Source organism: Hemitrygon akajei, chromosome 19 (genome assembly GCF_048418815.1).
Source record: "Hemitrygon akajei chromosome 19, sHemAka1.3, whole genome shotgun sequence".
Taxonomy (NCBI): Eukaryota; Metazoa; Chordata; class Chondrichthyes; order Myliobatiformes; family Dasyatidae; genus Hemitrygon; species Hemitrygon akajei.
Genome location: NC_133142.1, coordinates 39,491,386 through 39,512,262, shown reverse-complemented (window position 1 = coordinate 39,512,262; position 20,877 = coordinate 39,491,386). Strand labels below are relative to the sequence as shown.

Here is a 20,877-nt window from a genome sequence, read left to right as displayed (position 1 = left end):
GTGGGCAACTCAACTTTCTGTTTATCTATCTTCATTTATTTACTCGTTGGTTAATACAGTCTGTTACCAGTGCATTTGTCATATCAATCTTCCCAAATAATTGAGAATGCTTTGTTTGTTTTGTGAAGACCTCTTTGTGTTGAGGCTTTGAAATTGATATGAAAACATGAAAATATTGTGTGGATTAAAACTAAGATGGTGAATTCAGAGGGAAAAAAAAATCTGACCTCACAAACCTATATTATAGTCATGAATGATAGAAGAAAAAAATTAGGATACATATTTTTTCAGAATCTTGTGTGTTGCAATGCTTTAAAACATTGTGGACAATGCTATGTTTCAACTTATTTCTTGCAAAATAGTCCCACTATTCTACATAAATTATGATTCCACTCCATGTAGTGAAAATGGATATCTGTGTGCATACAATTGCTTGAGAAAATCTTACACTTTTTCAACTTTGGAATTTGATGCTTTTTGGAAGTCAAGAACTCACTTCCTTCTGCTGTATTTTGTTTTTCCTCCTCTAATATTAATCTAAGAATAGATCTAAAAACAAGTTACTTTCATACGTTCTTGTGCAAGTCCTGGAGCTATGTTCAGTGTATTTTGAAGATGGGCTAAGTGGTTTTATATTGTGACATCCTTGTGGATGCAACACCAAGGAAACCATTTGTGAAGATTTTAATTTTAAGAAGTGGACCAGTGAGAAGTTTTCTTCAGTGGTGAGCCAATGATAGAGCCAATGATGTCATTTCAAACTGTCTACACTAAAGTTGAGGGTTAACCTTGTAGATGAGTGCTAATGTGTTAATATTTCAATGTTAATATTTTCAATATTTCAGTATTAATATTTCATTATTAAGGACTGCTGAAAACTTCATTATTTTTGTTTGTATTTATCAACTGTTTGTCGACAGGCTATCAAGAGGCAAATATGATTACGTAATGAACATTTCTATGGGAAATATTGATGTATTTATAAAATGGTCGACTAGCAAACTGATTTTAAGTGTACTTATTGCATTTCATTCTTGAACTTAAGTTGGAAAGGAATGAGTCTTAAATAAAAGATGTTCAAACTATAAATTGTAAGAATTAAGTTAATGATTAAACTGTATTTAAATCAGTGGTATATTCTGGGTTTGTGAAAAGGAACACAAGTTTGCAAGGACAGTTAAATATTAGCAAAGATCATTCTTGCCATTGTATCATCTCTGATTTGTTCAATGTCCTAGTTGTAGGTTTCTGTTAGTGTGAACTGTTTGCAGGGATTCAGCATTTCACTAAGACAGATAGCCATTTTACAAGTGACATTGAGCATCACTGAAATTGAATTGTAAAGTTGAATATATTTGTTTAGCGTCCTCAAGTACTGGTAAAGTAGATGTTTCCATCCATTTTTATGCATAATCATTGCTGTAACATGAACCAAGTTATGGGAGAGACACCAAAGTTAGTTGATACAAAAATGTTTTATTCAATGAAATGAGACACTCTTAGAGGAAGAGGCCTCTCAACCCAATATCGCATGATATTGTTATATGCTAAAGATCAAAGGTAACAGTAGGATAATTATCGTTACAATGTATTTACAATGCTTCCTTGACATTACATATAGTTCCACACCTCCTTCTTTGCACCTACACTCGAGACACCCTAAATAAAAGTTTGTCAGCATTGTCTGGTTTGATATCAACTCCAGTCCACAGCTCCAGGAAAACTATTGTTCAGGATTGTATTTGAATTTCCATCTGCAATTCACATTCAGATCTGAAGAACAGCTGTTGTTGAACTTAATATTTGTTTTTTTATACCTTAACTCCAAAATATGCCTTAACATCATGAAAATGGACACCATTTGGAGAGTGTGGCCTATTGTGGTGATAGGCCCTGATGGAGTACCTGGAAGGGCTCTGTAAACCTTTGCCAACCAACTAGCTAGGCTGTTTAAAGACATTTTTAGTCTCTTATTACTACAGTCAGAAGATTCCACCTGCTTCAAAAGGGCAACAGTTATACCAGAGTCCAAATAGAGCAGCATGAGCTACCTTAATGATTATCATTCAGTAACACTCACATCTACAGTGAAGAAGTGCTTTGAGAGATAGATTACACTTAGAATTAATTCCTGCCTCAGCAAGGACCTGGACCCACTGCAATTTTCCTAGGTTATGATGGATGTGATGCCAATGGCTCTTCAAGTGGCCTTGGATCTCCTGAACAGTACAAGAACCTATGTCAGGATGCTCCTTATTATTGTATTATGCTCACCATTTAACACAATCATTCCAACAGTTCAGATCAAAAATCTCCAGAACCTGGGGCTCTGTACCTCCCTCTGCAACTCAATCCTCAACTTCCTAACTAGAAGACTACAATATGTGCAGATTGGGAGTAACATCTCCACCTCGCTGTTCATCAATACTGGTGCACCTCAGGGATCTATGTGCTCAGCCCACTGCACTGCTCTCTCTACACCCCTGACTGTGTGGCTAGGCAAAACTCAAATGCCATGAATAAATCATTGTCACCAATGATCCTATTATTGTCAGAATTTCACATGGTGATGAGAGTGTGCACAGGAGTGAGAAATATCAGCTAGATGAGTGGTGTCACAGCAACAACATTGCACTCAACACCAGTAAGACCAAAGAACAAATTGTGGACTACAGACAGGGTAACATGAGGGAACACATGCCAGTCCTCATCAAGGGATCAGAAAAGGAAAGAGTGAGCAATTTCAAGTTTCTGGCTATTAAAACATCTATCCTGGACCCAACCTATCAATGCAGTTACAAAGAAGGCATGGCAGTGGCTATATCATCTGGTATGGGAAGTAACTGCACAATATTGAAATAAACTACAGGGTTGTAAATTTTGTAAGCTCCAGCATGGGCACTAGGCTCCATAATATCCAGGACATCTTTAAGGAGCAATGCCTCAAAAAAGATGGTGTTCATCACCGAGGTCATGCCTTGTTCTCATTGTTACAGTCAGGAAGGAGGTACAAAGCACAAAAATCATGCTGAAATTCCCCAGCCTTCCATTGCTAATTGCAGGCATAGACATTTTTGAACTGCAAAGTGTGAATGGTTCTCACTGTGGATGACTACTCGTGGAGTGTTGAGGTGTCCAAGCTGTCTTTTACATCCTCAGCAGCAACTCACCATGGAATATCAGAGAAAGTTGTGTCAGGCAACGGTCCACAATTTAGCCGCTCAGAATTCAAAGTGTTTGCTGGGAACTATGAGTTCAAATAGCAGAGAAGCAGCCCACAGTACCCTCAGGCAAATGGAGAAGGAGAAAGAGCAGTGCAAACAATTCAGATTCTCCTAGCAAAGGAAAAAGGCCCCTACAAAACACTGCCAGCTTATCCCTCCACACTTCTTACGAATGCCTGTAGTCCATCGATCCGTCAAGGGGTTGGAGATTGAGACCAAGCCTGCCCATTCTTCCTTCCCTTCTCCAACATTATTCACCGGACTGAGCCAAAGTGAGAAATTTTGAGACAACACAGTGTGAGAAATTGAAAAGCATGCATGATCTCAGCCACAGAGCTAAATTGTTGTTGCCACTCAGGAATGGTGAAGCTGTTTGAGTTTCAGACTATTTCACCAAAGGAACAATAGTCCAGTAGCAGGCACATAATCGTTTGTGATCGGATCTTACCTGAGGTGGATGCACCTGTTCAAGAATCTCCATCCGCTCCAACACTTCCAGGAACCTATCCAGATATGGTAATTTATCTGTCCCACCAGGGAGATATTGTATACTCCATAGCCTAATAGCTTAGGGCAAGTGAATAAAGAGACAGAATGATCCTCTCACTTTGCTAGTGTTCAGGTAGTCTACCCTGACCTTCATTAGATTTAGTGTTTTTTGAAAAGAGTTCTAATGTTGAAAACATTTCACAAAATGAGACTGCCCTTTTTTTAAAAAAAAGAATCGGGTTAAAAGGAGGGAAAAACAGAAAAACCATTAAAAACAAAGAGAAAGACAGTTATAATGTTGCCAGTGCTTTTTTATGCTTATGTAATGGGCATAAGTTATGTGCTATGGGTAAAGTGACCTGAATCGTTCAATTTCAGTGACAGGAAGACAAGAAGTATATACCTAGTTTTTCTCTTTTTTCCAGAAGAGGAGATGTTGTAGTAGTTAATGGGTTAACTCTATGTCACTCAATTAGCCACTTCCACATGGAAGCAGTTTACATACTGTACACGCAATGTTATCAATAAAGTTGGGTTGAATATCCTCCAACCTGTCTTCTGAGTGGTCTCTTCACTCTCCCCCAATAGTGAACACAGCAACCTCAGATCTCCTGGATCTGTTCCACCTTGTTTTGCTTAATTCTAACATGTCAACCGCACGTGAAATATGCCTGACTCGTTACTCTGCTCTGGACTATCTGGTCAACACAAGCACAAGTCAGGTAGCTATTCATTGATTATAGTTCGGTGTTAAACACAATCATCCCATCCAAATGGAATAAACTTCAAGACCAAAGATTCTGGAACTGGATCCTCAATTTCCTCATCAGCAGACCCCAGACGGAACTGGTAACATTTCCTTCCTCACTGCCTACCAACACAGGTGTACCTTAAGGCTACACACTCTACTCCCTAATCGCACATGACATTTTCACTAAGCACCAGTCCAGTGCCATAAATTTGCCAGGATCACTGCTGTTGTTGGATGAAACGCAGGTGGTGATGAATCAGCACTGATGGATCAGTGGTGGAGAGCATAAGCAGATTTAAATTCTTGGGTGTTAGCATATTGGATAACTTGTCCTGAGTCCTGCACGTGGATGCAATTAAAAGGAAGGCATGCCAGCACCTTAGAAGTTTAAAGAGGTTTAGCACATCCACCGCCCATTCCAACAACCTTGTATAGATGTGCTGTTAAATATCCTGACAGGTTGCCTCATGTTCTGGTACGGCAGTAAGAGTGCACAGGAACATAAGAAGCCGCAGGAGACCCAGACCAATAGATTTCTCTGCAGCAATGGTAGTATCTGCATGAGGTGCTGCCTCAAAGGAGGATCACCGAGGATCCCACTTTACAGGACATGCTCTTTTCTCGCAGTTATTATTAGGCAGGAGGAATAGAAGCCTGAAGTTCCACACCAGCAAGTTCAAGAATAGCTATTTCCATTCAACCATTTGGTTCTTGAAACAGCCTGTGTAACCTGAATTATGACCCCAGAGAACAACTTTAATTGGCTTTGTTTCTCTCATTCAAATTGTGTTTTTATTTGTGTAACTTTAGATAACTTGTTTCAATTTGTACTTTTCTGAGTATTGTGTCTCGGTGATATTGGTGCAAGTAAGATTTTCGATGCATCTTTATATATATGTTTTTGTGTAACTGACTACAGACTGTGTGGCCACTTTATTTGGTCCACTTCATTAATGCAAATATCCTAATCAGCCAATGGTGGCAACAACTCAATCTATAAAAACATACAGACATGGACAAGAAGTTCACCTGTTGTTCAGACCAAACATCAGAATGGGGAAGAAATGTGATCTAAGTTACTTTGACTATGGAATTATTGTTGCTGCCAGATGGGGTGGTTTGAATATCTTAGAACCTGTTGATTTCCTGGGGTTTTCATCCACAACAATCACCAGAGTTCACAGAGAATTGTGCAAAAGCAAAACCAAAATGCAGTGAGTGTGAGTACTGTTAATGAGAGAGGTGATAGTGGAACAGCTGGACTGATTCAAGCTGTCAGGAAGGTGACAGTAACTCAAAAAACCACATGTTAAAACACTGATGTGCAGAAGAGCATCTCTGAATGCACAAAACACCAAATTTTGAAGTGGATGGGATACAGCAACAGAAGACCATGAACATACACTCAGAGGTCATCTCAAGTGGTCACTGAGTGTAAACTCAAATATAACATTTCAGTTTAAAATACTTCAGGACTCCGAATATCTGAAGACCAGATTGTCAGGCAATTATCTGTATGTGTTTTCTTTTGAAACCACTATTCTTAATTGTGGTTAATACATGCAGTGCTTTTTGGGGGTGAGGGGAGGAATCCCATGTGGATTTGAATTGAGTGAGCACATAGAGAGAAACTGGACAGCTGCTTTATTTAGGATGACAATGCCAATTCTAGTCTGTCTTCAGAATGGCAATGAATAGCAATTAAGTATAATGCAGCTTTTAGAATCAATCTGCTTTACATCAAACCTGAGGTAGAATGCATAATCAAGGCACTTTATTTTTGGAAGCAAATGTTAAATGTTGTCACACATGAGGAGAAAGGGTAATGTTACTTGACTCAAGTCCAGCATAATAGTAAAATTATTTAATAGAATTTTTCATTTTGAGTCCAGGTAGTATTGATGAAAAGATTACATAGCCTTGCATTCACTAATTCTGGGACAATAGTTTTACTGCTTTACTCACATCGTGATTAGAAGACACAGCAGTATTTCAGTACTTAACAGCATTTAAAGTTGTCCATTTGGTTTGTATTTCCACAGTGTGATTGTTTTCTCTACTAAAGATATACTCAAATTATGCCCAAAAGTTTCTTTGTAAATGAATAGGATCTTGAAGTCTAACAGGTTTGTTAGACTCTGATGTTTTAATCCAAGGTATTTTTAGAAGTCGGGGAACAGGCACAAAACTTTCTTGATAGAACAAAGGAAAATTGAAAACTATCGGTGATAGAGGTCTACTCAGTGAAGGGAGAGATAAAGATCTGAGATACTAAGAAAATGGTGCCCAGCACGTAGTAGCCTTTGAAGACTACATAGATAAGGAAAATTCTATTCAAGTTTGTAGATAAGTGTTAACCAATGAGATAGCTCCTATTCAAGTAATGAGAAAAACTTCCAGAATCATATTTTGTTTAACCATTATATAGATCTAGGGGAACACTGAAATTGCATATACCTATTGTGACCATTAGGAGGCATAATAAACTGTTACATGTACAAAAGAAGTACTTAAAATACAAGCAGATAATTAATTGTTAAACTGCAACGAAAATTACTATCGAACAGTCAAATCCAACCATACCACCTTTGATTTTAAATCACACATTTAGAATCATTACGTCAGAATGAAAGTTAGTACTCATCGTAAGTAGGGAAAATTGACAAAAATATAACAACAAATAATATAATAAACTTCATAATGTCCAGTAGTTGTTGACTTGCTTGAAGTCCTCCAGTGGTTAGTTTGTTTGCTATAACCCAGCAGTGTAGGCACCGGGCAAAGAGGATACTTGCCCATTAATCACCGTGCTCATTGTCCTCATCAGGTAGCACTTCAGCTTGCTTGCAGTGGCTGGCATATATCCATTCAGTTCAACCTTCCAACTTCACCACCGAGTTGGTATTTAACAGCACTTGATAAAGGGCTTCACACCGAGCTCCTGATGGTTCCTTGTGTGACTCCTTAATCAGGACCCACTCACCAGGATTCAGGGTGTGTCCACCTTCTGTTAGATCGCTCCAAGTGGCAGAAACGTGTTGAGAAGCAGACTGGACAGGTTTGGTTAATTTCACATAGTAGTGTTACGTATCCCGTAACTGGATCACTTACCAGCAAAGATAGAGAGGTCTGTTGAATTCTGATGGCACTATCTTTTAGAAGTTTTTATTTATAAAGGGGCACAAAAGTAAGGTTAACACAAACATTCAGATAACATACGTCATCAATACTCAATCTAAAGTGCAGGTATAGTAATAATCAATAAGAAATAAGCTCTATCGTTGTCTAGGGGTAATATTTTGTCCGATGTAAATATAAAAGTCTCTCGAGGTCACTGCAGTTCCACCAGCTGCCGTCTTTTGGGTGTCGCGGTGGTGCACTTTGTTGGAGAGAGAGAGAGATAGGTATAGAATGGAACAGTTACCCGGCGGGTTTTCCAACCTTTATGAGTTCGATCCGTCGGAGTCTCGTTGGGGGGTTGGCCGTTCACTGGTGGCCTCTCCTGTAGCTAAAGCTGTTCTTCCGTGGTGAGGTCGCCAATCCCAGGTAAGGCAAGGACGCACACGAGTCCCCCCACCGGCTGTCACTATTAAACACTGTCACAGGATTTCTAGCGTGTCTTCTGGTGCATCTGAGGGGCCGTCTTTACAACCCCTCTTTTATCTGGACTCACGGGGTCTCAGATGTCAATCAGGTTGGGATGATGCAATCTCTCTCCATCTCTCCACCCACGTTGCCCTGAGGGTATACTAGTAGTACAGTTCTCAATTCACAAAGGTGTCTCCAAGAGACAGTGACCACAGTCGCCAGCTTTTACCTCGCCGTGAAACGAGGGACACCGCACGTATCTCTCTCTTCTCTTGGGTCATTGACCCTCCCCCCCCCCTTCACCAGGGCTCTTGCGATTCTCACAAAGGAGGGGGCTGGGATCATAACAGTAGTTAATTAAATTGTCTGCTGTAATATGCTTATCAGCCTCTCTGAGATTCAGAGCTCCTGGCTATGACATAGGATGCTGTGTTAACACCTCAAACAGATTTAATTTAATTTTATATAAGACCAGAAGAGCCGTAGGCCATGGTGCACTTTCCTCATGAAACTTACTCATTGTTTGATGGTTTCATTCATTCGCTCTGCTTGTCCTGATGACTCTGAGTGATGTTGACAATGAAAAGATCATTTAATGTTCATCAGCTGACATGATTCCTGACAAACACTTGCAGTGAAATGTGTTCCTTGGTCAGTCAATGAGACATGGCAATCCCCTCTGGGAATATAGTCCTTGACTAGAATTTTTGCTGTGTTGTGTGGCAGTGGCTTTCCTTGTTGGAAAGAAATGTTGTCCACTTGGAAGTGTGAAAACAGACCAGGTAGGGCAGGAGAACATAACTGCAATAGATTTTTCACTACTCCAGAATTCATTTTCTGGAGTGTCATGCATCTTTCAAATGTTTGTTGAGCTAGTACCCTGAACTTCGGAAGCCACCATCACCGGGAGAACCTGTCGATCATCTTTTGCACTCCAATGTGTCCTAGAGGGTGTATTTACTGTGCCAGATAATCCTGCATATTCGTCTGTGATACAGAGTTCAACTTTTTTCTCCATAATTCCAGTTGTCGGTTCACTGCTATCTTCTTATTTCTTTTATTTCTTTTACTCCTTCCTACACTTCGTTTTCTGCAATTTCATCCATGACTGCATGTCTGTGGCTTTCCAGTGTAGTCACTTTAGAGTGATTTTTACATTTTAATGTAGTAACTTTGGACAGCCGTTGTATGACATCTATAAGTACTTGTACTAGTTGGCCATTCTTGATTGGGGTTCCGACAGCTGTAAACAATCCTTTTGGTCTCCATAAGTTTCCAAGATCATGAACAACATCATGAAACAAGTTCAAAGTAAATTTAGTACTGAAGTACTTGTATGTCTCCATCTACAACCTGAGATTTATTTTCTTGCAGGCAATCACATTAAATACAAGAAACACAATAGAATCAATGAAAGACCACACCCAACAGGACAGACAAACAAGCAATGTGCAAAAAAAAACACTCTATAACTACAAGAAGAAAGAGAAAATATAGTAATAAATAAATAAATAAATAAACAGACAGATAACTAAATAAATAAATAGATAAATAAATAAATAGATAGATAGATAAATAAATAAAAAAATTTAAAGAAAAGGATGGATGAATGAATGTTAGGGAGTCAAACATACTTTCCATGAGGGATCCTTGAAAAGGCTTAAAAGTACTGAGACTTATGTAGAGTCATAGAGAAGTATAGCACAGAAACAAGTCCTATGCTGAAACCATTTAGACTAACTACTCCCATTGACCTGCGCCGGGACCATATCTTCCAAACCCCTACTATCCATGTACCTATCCAAACTTCTCTTAAGCATTGGATATCGAGATTGCATGGACCACTTGTGCTGGCAGTTCATTCCACACTCCTGCGACCCTCTGAGTGAGGAAGTTTCCCCTTAAACTTCTCACCTTTCACCCATGACCTCTGGTTGTAGTTCCACCAAACCTCAGTGGAAAAAGCCTGTTTGCATTTACCCCATCGAAACCCCTCATAATTTTGTATGCCTCTATCAGATCTCCTCTCAATCTTTTATGTTCTAAAGAATACAATTCTAACCTATTCAATCTTTCCTTATAACTCAGGTCCTCAAATTCATCCTCAGTTCTAGCAAGTTAAAGGTCTCTTCAGTCAAACAGCCGGCAAGATGTACTTTATGAAGGGAGGTCAGGTTAAATTTCTATGGGTTCCAGATCATGTAGGGGTGAAGGGGAATGAGAGGGTGGATGAGTTGGCAAAGACGGCGTTAAAGAAAGAAAATATAGAAATGCACATTAGTATCAGCAAAGCAGAGGCTAAGTGTGTAATCTGGGAAAGAATCATCCAAATGTGGCAAGAAAGATGGGACAGAGAGGGGAAAGGAAGACATTTATATCAAATACAAGAGAGTGTTACAGGTACTAGGGTAGGCAGTTGATACAGAAGAGAGGAAACTGTGGACTAGGTTAAGGCTGGTGCACTGTGCACTAAACAAAGCATTGAAAATGATAGGGAGATTCTCTTGGGGCACTAGATGGAGTAAGTCATATTTTGGCTTTGCTACATTCATTTTTCTATTTTTTTACCACCCTTTCACTATTTATATTGAAGTGTTTATAACACTTCTATATGCCTGAACTGTGATTTTTAATCACCGAAAATGAATACCAGAGGGCAAAAAGCATCAGCCAAAGGCAAGGAAGCTGGTAATGGAAGTGGAAGGAAAGAAGGAAATGACTTAAACAATCTCCACTCACTTTGGCAGCTATGTCAAAACTCCTGGATGATAAATTCGATAAAAAAGTTTCTACTTTGGAAGTAGTATTAAAGGGGATCAAAAGCAAACTGTGAGAATGTGAGAGTGAAAAACAACAGTGGCAAATACCTGAAATCGATGAAGCTGGAAGACGGAGAGATCGCAGATTGGATACGTGGGAAAAGAAATTAACTTTGACTACTCAGACACTGGAACAGTTTAAACTCAAGATTATTGATCTGGAAAGTTGCAGTCGTAGACAGAACCTGCAAATAATAGGACTCCGTGAAGATGTTGAGAGTGGTGAGCTTACTAAATTATTTTCTTAATTTTTAATGGATGTGTTGAGCTCTGAAGCTTTCTCTACTATCCCTATGTTTGCTCGAGCCCACCGAGCTGTAAGAGCCAAACCCCCTAAAGAGCTGAAGCCCCAACCTTTTATACTTCGATTCCACTATGTGCAAACCAAGGAACATTTAATTGGAATTGCCCATCAGAAAGGGGTTTTTGTACACAGGGACCTCAAGTTTTGACTGGTTGAAGACTATAGTCCCAAAGTGATGCGAGAAAGATTGCTTTTTAAACCAGTGCTGTCCGAGCTTTATCAAAGGAAGTTTCAACCAGCTCTGCTATTTCCAGTCCACTTAAGGGTACTTCTGCCTGACAAATAACGTTAATAGTTTAAATCCGTGGAAGAAGCTCAACAATTCCTTGACAACCAACATTCGATCCCAGTTGTCTAATAAATTTACTGTCTTTTTGTGTCTGTATTCATTTGATTTTTAAGTTCGTAGATTTAGACTTTTGAAGTTTGAAGATTTTTGTCATTGGTTTGATAACACTTGTATTCTGTTTTGGAGTATGGATGTTTATTATGCTTCTATGTTTAAGTTTTTTTTCATTTGTTACTTTATTATTTTCAATTGTTCACTTTTTGAAAATAATTAAGAAATTGATTTGGTGATTGATTGCTTTTTTTCTCTGAAATATTAACAAGATTGTATTCCGTTTCACTTTTTGGGAACCTGCCTGTTAAAATGTTTTGCAAATGGCTGATCTTTTTTTAACGCTGGTTTGGTGTTGTTTATAGCATTCCCTTCTCAATGTTTTGACTAAGGTGGAAGTTCGCATTTTTCTTAATTTTTTTTCATGTCTGTATTCATTTAGTTTATAAATTAATAACCAGTTTATAGATCTGACTGTTAGAATTTGAAGTTTTTTTTTGGATCTGGTGACTGATTGCTTTTTTTCCTGAAATATTAATAAGATTGTATTCAGTTTCACTTTTTAAGATTTCACTTCTCAAAATGCTTTGCAAATATGGCATTCATTCTTCATTGTTTTGTCTGGGTGGTATTTTGCATCCTTTTTCAAATTTGGAGACTTGCCTTCAAGAGACTGGGGGTAAGGGAGTTTCTAGTTAGCTTTCTCGCTGTCTATTGGCCAGTTTTCAGATCGTTGTGTGTGGTGGGTGGGGCTATCTTTAGCTTAGTTTTTTTCATCCAGGTTGAACTGAAACTACAAATATATCTGAATTGTCGTAACTTCCAGTTCCCCTTTAAACCTTTTTTCCCTCTTCCTGATTCATGAGTTTCCTATGCAGGAAAGTTAACCCTTTACGTACCATATAGTTTATTCAAATAAAATGCATAATATTACTAACTTTGTCTCATGGAATATGAATGGTTTGAATCATCCGATTAAATGGAAGAAGATTTTAAAAGTTTTTTCATAGATTGAATACTCAGATTATCTTTGCCCAGGAAACTCATGTGAGGAAGGAGGATAATCAGCATTTCTTTAGGTTTTGGAAGGAGCAGCAATTTCATTCTAATTCACAGGCTAAGGTGAAAGGTTTATTTATTTTATAGACTCCTCAATTTCATTTGTTCACTATGAAACAATCTCAGACCTGCATGGTAGATTTCTATTAATTACTGGTTTACTTTATAACCAAGAAGTTGTTATGGTTAATATCTATGCATTAAATGCCGACTATCCAAATTTTTTAAACATTTATTTGCATCTTTTCCTAATTTAAATGAATATATGTTGATAATGAGCAGAGATTTTAATTGTTTTCTGACTCCTTTGATAGACAGGTCTGTGTTCTATCAGGTACCTCCAAACAAATCTGCTATTTTTATTAATTCCTTTTAGTTGAATTTATAGATATGTGTAGGTTTTTACATCCTAACAATAAACAGTTCTCATTCTTTTCTCATGTATATCATAATTATTCAAGAATTGATTATTTTTTTAATCAACTCTTGATTAGTTCCGTCTGTTACTGCCTGTGAGCATGATGCAATCACCATTTCCGATCATGCGCCCTTGAAACTAACAATCAAATTAACTGATGTAACTTTTAGCGCTAGGCAATGGCAGTTCAATTCTACTCCAGGACTTAAATTTTGTTAACTTTACTAAAGAAAAGATTGCCTTTTTCTTTTCAACTAACTTTACAGAAGAAATTTCCAGTGGGATATTATGGGATACTTTTAAAGTATACATCCATGGTCAAATTAAATCATATTCTGCTGGATTGAAAAAATGAATTAATAATGAAATACATACATTGGTTGATAAGACTAAAGAAATTGATAAAAATATTCTGTTGCTCCTAATCTGGAGCTTTATAAAAAGAGAGTTGAACTTCAGATGCATCACAGTTTGTTATTCATCCCCGATTGTAAATCAATTACTTAAAACTAAGAGTCAATTTTATGTACATGGTGATACATTGGGTAAATCATGGCCAACCAATTGAAAAGTGCTTTGACTAAACATCAGATTATTAAAGTTCGTAAATGGGATGGTAGTTTGATGGTTGACCATGACGAAATTAATAAATCTTTTCAAGAATTCTATACCTCTTTATACCAATCAGATTTTCCTGATGATTCTACCATAATGCATGAATTTTTAAGGAAATTGAATATTCCAAAATTACCTCTTAATGCACCCATCACGGAAGAAGAAATAAAGAAAGCAATTTATTTGATGAATTCTGGTAAAGCACCTGGTTTGGATGGGTATACAGTAGAATTTTTCAAATCTTTTTCAAATCTATTTTCGCCTTGGTTATATAGACTCTTTAAGGATGCCTTATTTGTAGGTAAATTACCATAATCCTTTTATGAAGCATCAATTTCTTTAATTCCTTCAAAAGATAAAGACACCACTGAATGTGCATCATATAGACCTATATCCTTGTTGAATGTGGACTCCAAAACCTTTTCCAAAATATTGGCAATTAGATTGGAAAATGTATTGCCACAAATTGTCTCTGACCAGACAGGATTTATTAAAAATCATTATTCATATGTTAATGTTAGGAGGTTAATGAATATTGTATATACTTCTTCATCTAAAACCCCAGAATGTGTTATTTTGCTTGACACCAACAAAGCGTTTGATAGAGTTGAATGGGAATATTTATTTAATACACTTGAGAAATTTAATTTTAGCCCAAAATTTATATCTTGTATTAAATTGATATATTATACACCTATGGCTTTTATACAATAATCAGACATCCCCCTTTTTCAGGCTTTTTCGAGGTACTAGACAGGGCTGTCCTTTAAGTCCCTTACTATTTGATATTGCCTTGGAGCCCTTGGCAATCACTCTTCATGATTCACCCAATATAATTGGCATTATTCATAGGAATTAGATACATAAATCATCACTATAAGCAGATGACCTGTTATTATATATCTCTAACCCAGAGAAATCCATCCCTGCAATAATATCACTACTTGCTCAGTTTAGTACTTTTTCTTGTTATAAATTGAATCTTAATAAGAGTTAAATTCCTATTAAATATGCAAGCTCCAGTCTATAGACAATCACCATTCAGACTGGTTACTGATTACTTATTTGGGCATTAAAATTACTAAGAAACATAAGGATCTACAAACTTTGTATTTATAGTTAACTTTTTACCCTTAATTGATCAGGTTAAACAATTGACCCCATTGTCCTTATTGTTGATTGGTAGAATTAATACTATTAAGATGATTATTTTACCTAAATTTCTGTATCTATTTCAGGTGGTACCAATTTTCATTTCTAAATCCTTTTTTGATATTATTGACTCTAAAATTTCTTCATATATGTGTCAGAATAAAAATCCTTGATTAAATAAGAAATATTTACAGAAATCAAAAAAGGAGGGTGCTTTAGCAATGCTGAATTTAAGATTCTATTATTGGGAAATTAATATTTGATATTTACCATTTTGGACACAAGATCTGGATGAAATTCATTGCCCATGATGGATGAACCTCGAGCGTGAGTCTGTACAGGGGTTCTCATTGGCTTCTATCTCAGGGGCCTTGCTTCTTGCACTTACTAAACTCAATAAACAAATGACTAATCCAATAACTAAACATTCAATACAAATATGGTTTCAATTTCATAAATTTTTTGGATTGAATAAATTTATCCTATGAACTCCTATTATATCTATTTTTTTCTTCCAATCTTCCAGAATTGATCAAGCTTTTCTTTTATGGAATAACATGTTTTCGTGACTTATTCATGGATAACTGTCTCATGTCTTTTGAACAGTTGTCTAATAAGTATAGTTTGCCTAGATCACATTTTTTCAGTTATTTACAGATTAGAAACTTTTTGAGTATTATGTTACCAATTCTTCCAGTATCACATCAAAATGAAATTACAGAAAAAAATTAGGTTTAAACTCCTATCAGAAGAGTTTAATAGCAATTATTTATGATCTGATTATGAAAATACATCTAGGTACATCTGATAAAATTAAGAATGAATGGGAAAGAGAACTTCAGGTATCTTTACCTGTAGAGAAATGGGAGAAAATTCTCCAACTAGTTAACACTTCTTCAATGACACACCTTGATACAATTTAAGGTGGTTCATAGGACCCATATGTCCAAGGATAAGTTAGCTCATTTTTATGGCCACATAAATCCTGTCTGTGACAGATGTAAGTCTGAGGTAGCTTTCTTGACACATATGTTCTGGTCTTGTCCTCTTTTGGAAAAATATTGGAAAGATACTTTTGATGTTATTTCAGCAGTTTTGCGTATTGATTTACAACTTCATCCTATTACTGCAATTTTTGGATTACCAGTGATGGACTCTTCTCAGTTATCTCCTTCAGCTTGCCATTCGATGGTATTTGTTACATTAATAGCCAGAAGATCCATTTTATTTTAATGGAAAGATTCTAATCCCCATTCTAGATTTCACAGGTTTTCCTGAACTATAACATGCTTAAACTTGGAACAAATTAGAAGTGGCACTATTAACCCTTCGGTTAAATTTGAAGAAACTTGGAGACCATTTATTCAACATTTTCATATGATGTAAGCAGACCTTTTCTGAATCCTTCTCAATAACTTTTTGTTCATGTATAGAGGAGCAGAGTTAATGACAAATAACGTTTTTAACCGATAAAACAAGGCAGCCCAGCTTTGGTTTTGTTTTGTTTTTATTCTTTTTTTTGTTAGTTTAGGGGGATTTTTTTCTGGTAAAAAATCTTTTCTCTTTGTATCTTTCTCATGTTTAGTTACTAAGAGATTGGGAGGCTTAGATTACACATGTTACTCGGCGTCTGTTTATGTGTACGTTAACCATTATTAATGTAATCCTGATCTCTTTGTGTCACTATCATTGTTATGTTTATCTAGTTGAAACAATAAAAAAGATCAATAAAGAAAATGATAGAGAAACACCAGACAGGATTGTGTGAGGAATGTCAGGAAGAGGAGTCAGTAGAACATGTAATTCTGAGTTGCAGGAAGTATGGGATACAGAGAGAGATGATGAGAATTAATCTAAGGGAATTGGGTGTGCAAGAATTCACATCAAAAGGGTTACTGGGCATGGGTGAGAGAGCACAGGTCAGAGTGCTTTTAGCTTTCTTAATGGATACTGGTTTTTTTTTATATAGAGTATGATGGATAAGCAGGAATAGGGTACTAGGATGGCCAAAGAAGGAAGGATAAAGTGTAGATTAGGGTATGTGTGTGTGAGTGGGTGAAGGGATTTAGAATGTAAGTCTATCATCTGATCCACATCCCAGAGCAGAAGGTGGCGGTAATGCATAATTAAGCTGGGTGCCAACGGCCGTAAAACAAGAAGAAGGAAGGAAATCAGATCCACTAGACTCAGCACATCCTTGTAAATTTTATATGTACACTTCCAACTTTGTTTACATCTTTCCTGTAGGTTGGTGACCAAGACTGCACAAAATAGTCCAAATAGGCCTCACCAGCATCTCATACAACTTCAACATAACATCTCATCTTTTATACTCAATACATTGATTTATGAAGGAAAATATGCCAAAAGCTTTCTTTATGATGCTATCTACCTGTGGTGCCACTTTTAATGAATAATAGATCTGTCTTCCCAGATCCCTTTGTTCTACCACATTCCTCAATGCCCTACCATTCACTGTGTAAGACCTACCCTGGTTGGTCTTACTGAAATGCAAAACCCTGCACTTGTCTGCATTAAATTCCATCTGCTGTGTTTCAGCCCATTTTTCCAGCTGATGCGGATCCCTCTACAAGTCATGATAACCTTCCTTACTGTCCAGTACACCTCAATTCTTGGTGTCACCCACAAATTTGCTGGTCCAGTTAACCACATTACCATCCAGACCATTAAGATAGATGACAAGCTATAGCACCAATCCCTGCAGAACACCACTAGTCACAGGTGTCATGACCTCAGCCCCCTCCTTCAAGAGAATCGCAAGATCGCTATTAATTCGGGTCTTGGACCCAGGAAATGAGAGACAATGCCATGGACGACGGGCAAGTGTTCCTTTTTCTCTCTCTCCAACACGTGAAATGTCAGCGGTTCCCGAAACGGGGAAGCCTGCAGACTTTGAGTGACTCTTATACCCAATTGGACTCAGTATCCCCTAGACAACGATAGAGCTAATTTTTGATTGATTATTACTACACCTATGCTTTAGATTGAGTTTTGACGATGTATATGATCTGAATGTTTTGTATTAACCATATGTTTGTGCCCCTTTATGAATAAAACGTTTGAAAATAGTAGCACCAGGCTCAGCGGACCCGTCTATCTTTGCTGGTAAATTACCCGGTTACTGGGGAACGTAACACAGGCCTCCAGTCAGAAAGGCAAACCTCGACCACCACCTTCTGGCTTCTCCCACAAAGCCAAAGTCTAATCCAATTTACTACCTCATCTTCAATGCCAAGCAACTGAACTTTCTTTAAGACCTTATCAAATGCCTCAGTAAAGTCCATGTAGGCAACATCCACTGCTTTCCCTTGATCTACTTTCCTGGTAACTTCCTTGAAAATTAGCTAGCCATGACCTACCACACACAAAGCCATGCTGACTATCCTTAATCAGTCCACATCTACCTGAATATTTATATATCCAGTCCCGTGGAATACGTTCTAATAACTTTCCCACAACTGACTTCAGACGCAGCAGCCTATCATTTCCTGTTTTATGTTTAGAACCTTTTTTAAACAGTGAACAACATTGGCTATCCTCCAATCTTTTGGTACCTCCCCTCTTGCTAAGGATGATTTAAGTATCTCTGCTAGAGCCCAAGAAATTTCTGCTCTTGTCTTCCGTAGGGTCAGAGGGAACGCTTTGTCAGGCCTTGGGGATTTATCTCAGACCAGCAAACACCTCTTCCTCCATAATCTGTACAGGGGCCATGAAGTTGATAACACTTTGCCTCACTGTTATAGACTCTGTATCTATCTCCTGACTAAATAAAGATGCAAAGAATTAATTTAAATTTTTCCACATCTGTTTTGGCTCCATACAAGAATTACCTTTCTGGTCTTCCAGAGGACTAACTTTGTCCCTTACAATCCTTTTGCTCTTAACAGATCTGTAGAATCCACTAGGATTCCCCCTCATCTTGTCTGCTTGAGCAACTTCATGTTTCTTTTAGTCACCCTGATTTCTTCCTTAAGTGTTCTCTTGCATTTCTTATACTCCATAAGCACCTCATTTGTTCCTATCTGCCTATACTTGCTATGCACCTCCTTTTCTTTTCTTAACCAGGACCTCAATATATCTTGAAAACTGAGGTTCCCTACACTTGTTATCCTTAGCAAACATGAGGAAATCTGCAGATGCTGTAAATTCAAACAACACACACAAAATGCTGGTGGAACACAGCAGTCCAGGCAGCATCTATAAGGAGAAGCATTGTGGACGTTTCGGGCTGAGACCCTTCATCAGGACTTGTTATCCTTACCTCTTATTCTGACAGGCACATACAAGCTTGGTACTCTCAAAATTTCATTTTGGGAAGCCTCCCACTTTCCAAGTACATCTTTGCCATAAAACAGCCTGTCCCAATCCACACTTGTCAGATCATTTCTGATATCATCAAAATTGGCCTTTATCCAATTTAGAATCTCAACCCACAGTCCAGACCTATCTTTTTGCATATTTACTTTGAAACTAATGGCATTGTGATCACCAGATACAAAGTGTTCCCCTACATAAACTTCTGTCATCTGCCCTGTCTCATTCCCTAAGTTTGGATCCAGTAACACATGCTCTCTCATTGGGCCTTCTACTTACTGATGAAGGAAACTTCCCTGAACATATTTGACAAACTCTATCTCATCTAATCCTTTTTACAGTATGAGATTCCCAGTCAATGAGTAGAATGTTAAAATCACCTACTATAACAACCTTATGTTATTGCTTATGTAGATTAGGGACATGTTCCCGATGCTTTAAACCTTTGCAGACCCTGTGTTTTGAAGCGGGAGTTATTTGTAAAATACATTAATAAGATATTTACAAGGAGATACTATTTAGCTAGCTTTGGCATTAGATACTTCCAACTCAGAGAATTTGTTACCGAAATTGGAAGTGAATTGGAAGTAGAACCAGACTCTTTGGGAAGTTCAGAGGAAAAAGAAAAAGAAAAGAAGTAAGAGGTTAAAGGAGACATAAAAGATATCCTGATATATATGATGAATGAATTAAAAGCTATAAGAACAGATATAACAAGGATGCAGAATACACTCGATAATGTGGTGGAAAAACAAAAGAAGATGGATAATAAAGTTAAAGAGATGGAAGTAAAAGTGGAAGAAAACACTGAAAGAATAGATAAGATAGAAAACAATAATCTTGCCTGGACAATAGAAAGAAAATGGATGTTGGAAAAAATGGATGCGCTTGAGAACTTCAGTAGATGAAATAATATTAAAATTGTTGGTGTTATGGAAGGTAAAGAGGGAGAAAATCCAATAAAATTCTTTCAAGAATGGATTCCGAAAATTTTGGAAATGAAAGAAGGAAGTCAAGTAATTGAAATTGAAAGAGCACACAGAGTTTTAAGACCAAGACCTCAACAAGATCAAAATCCAAGATCAATTTTGATAAAATGCTTAAGGTACCAAGATAAAGAAATGGTCTTGAAGGCGGCTACTCAAGGTGCTAAAAAGAGAAATGGGCCATTGATAATAGAAGGGAAAAGAGTTTTTTTTTTTATCCAGACATAAGTTACGATCTTCTGAAGAGGCGGAAGGAATTTAATCCAGTGAAAAAATCTTTATGGGAAAAGGGCTATAAATTTTTATTGAGCTACCCAGCAAAATTGATAATTTTCCTGGATAACGAAGAAAGAAGTTTTTTCGTTGACTATCGGAAAGCGGAGAAATTTGTACAAGAATTACCTGATGTGCATGAAGAGGAGTAAAGAATTATAGAATTGAAATGGACTAATGATGAAGATTGAAACAAGGTTGGACTTGATGGACATTTATAAGGGAAAAAGTAGTCGAGGAGTATTAATTGAGAGTAGAGACATTAATTATTATTTTTTTTCTTCATTAATATATTTTCTTTTTTTTGCGGGGGGCTGGAGGAGCTGCTGATCGATGGTTGTGGTTTTCACGTGTACAATCACGGCGATTGCCATGACCCGTAAAATGGGGGGGGGGGTAATGTTGTGTTCTTTTTAATCGCAACATTAGTGGGGGGATATTTTGTTTTTTTAATATATTAGCTATCTTTCTTCTATTTTTCTTCTTTTTTGCCTGGATGGTTGGGGAGAGACTCATAGCAACAT

General features: G+C 37.3%; 1 protein-coding gene across 9 annotated transcripts in view; it reads left to right on the top strand.

The window, feature by feature from the left end:
* Positions 1-20,877, top strand: part of LOC140741889 (contactin-4-like) — a 2,152,419-nt gene that overhangs the window by 1,281,823 nt on the left and 849,719 nt on the right. The gene's annotated exons all lie outside the window — the stretch shown is intronic.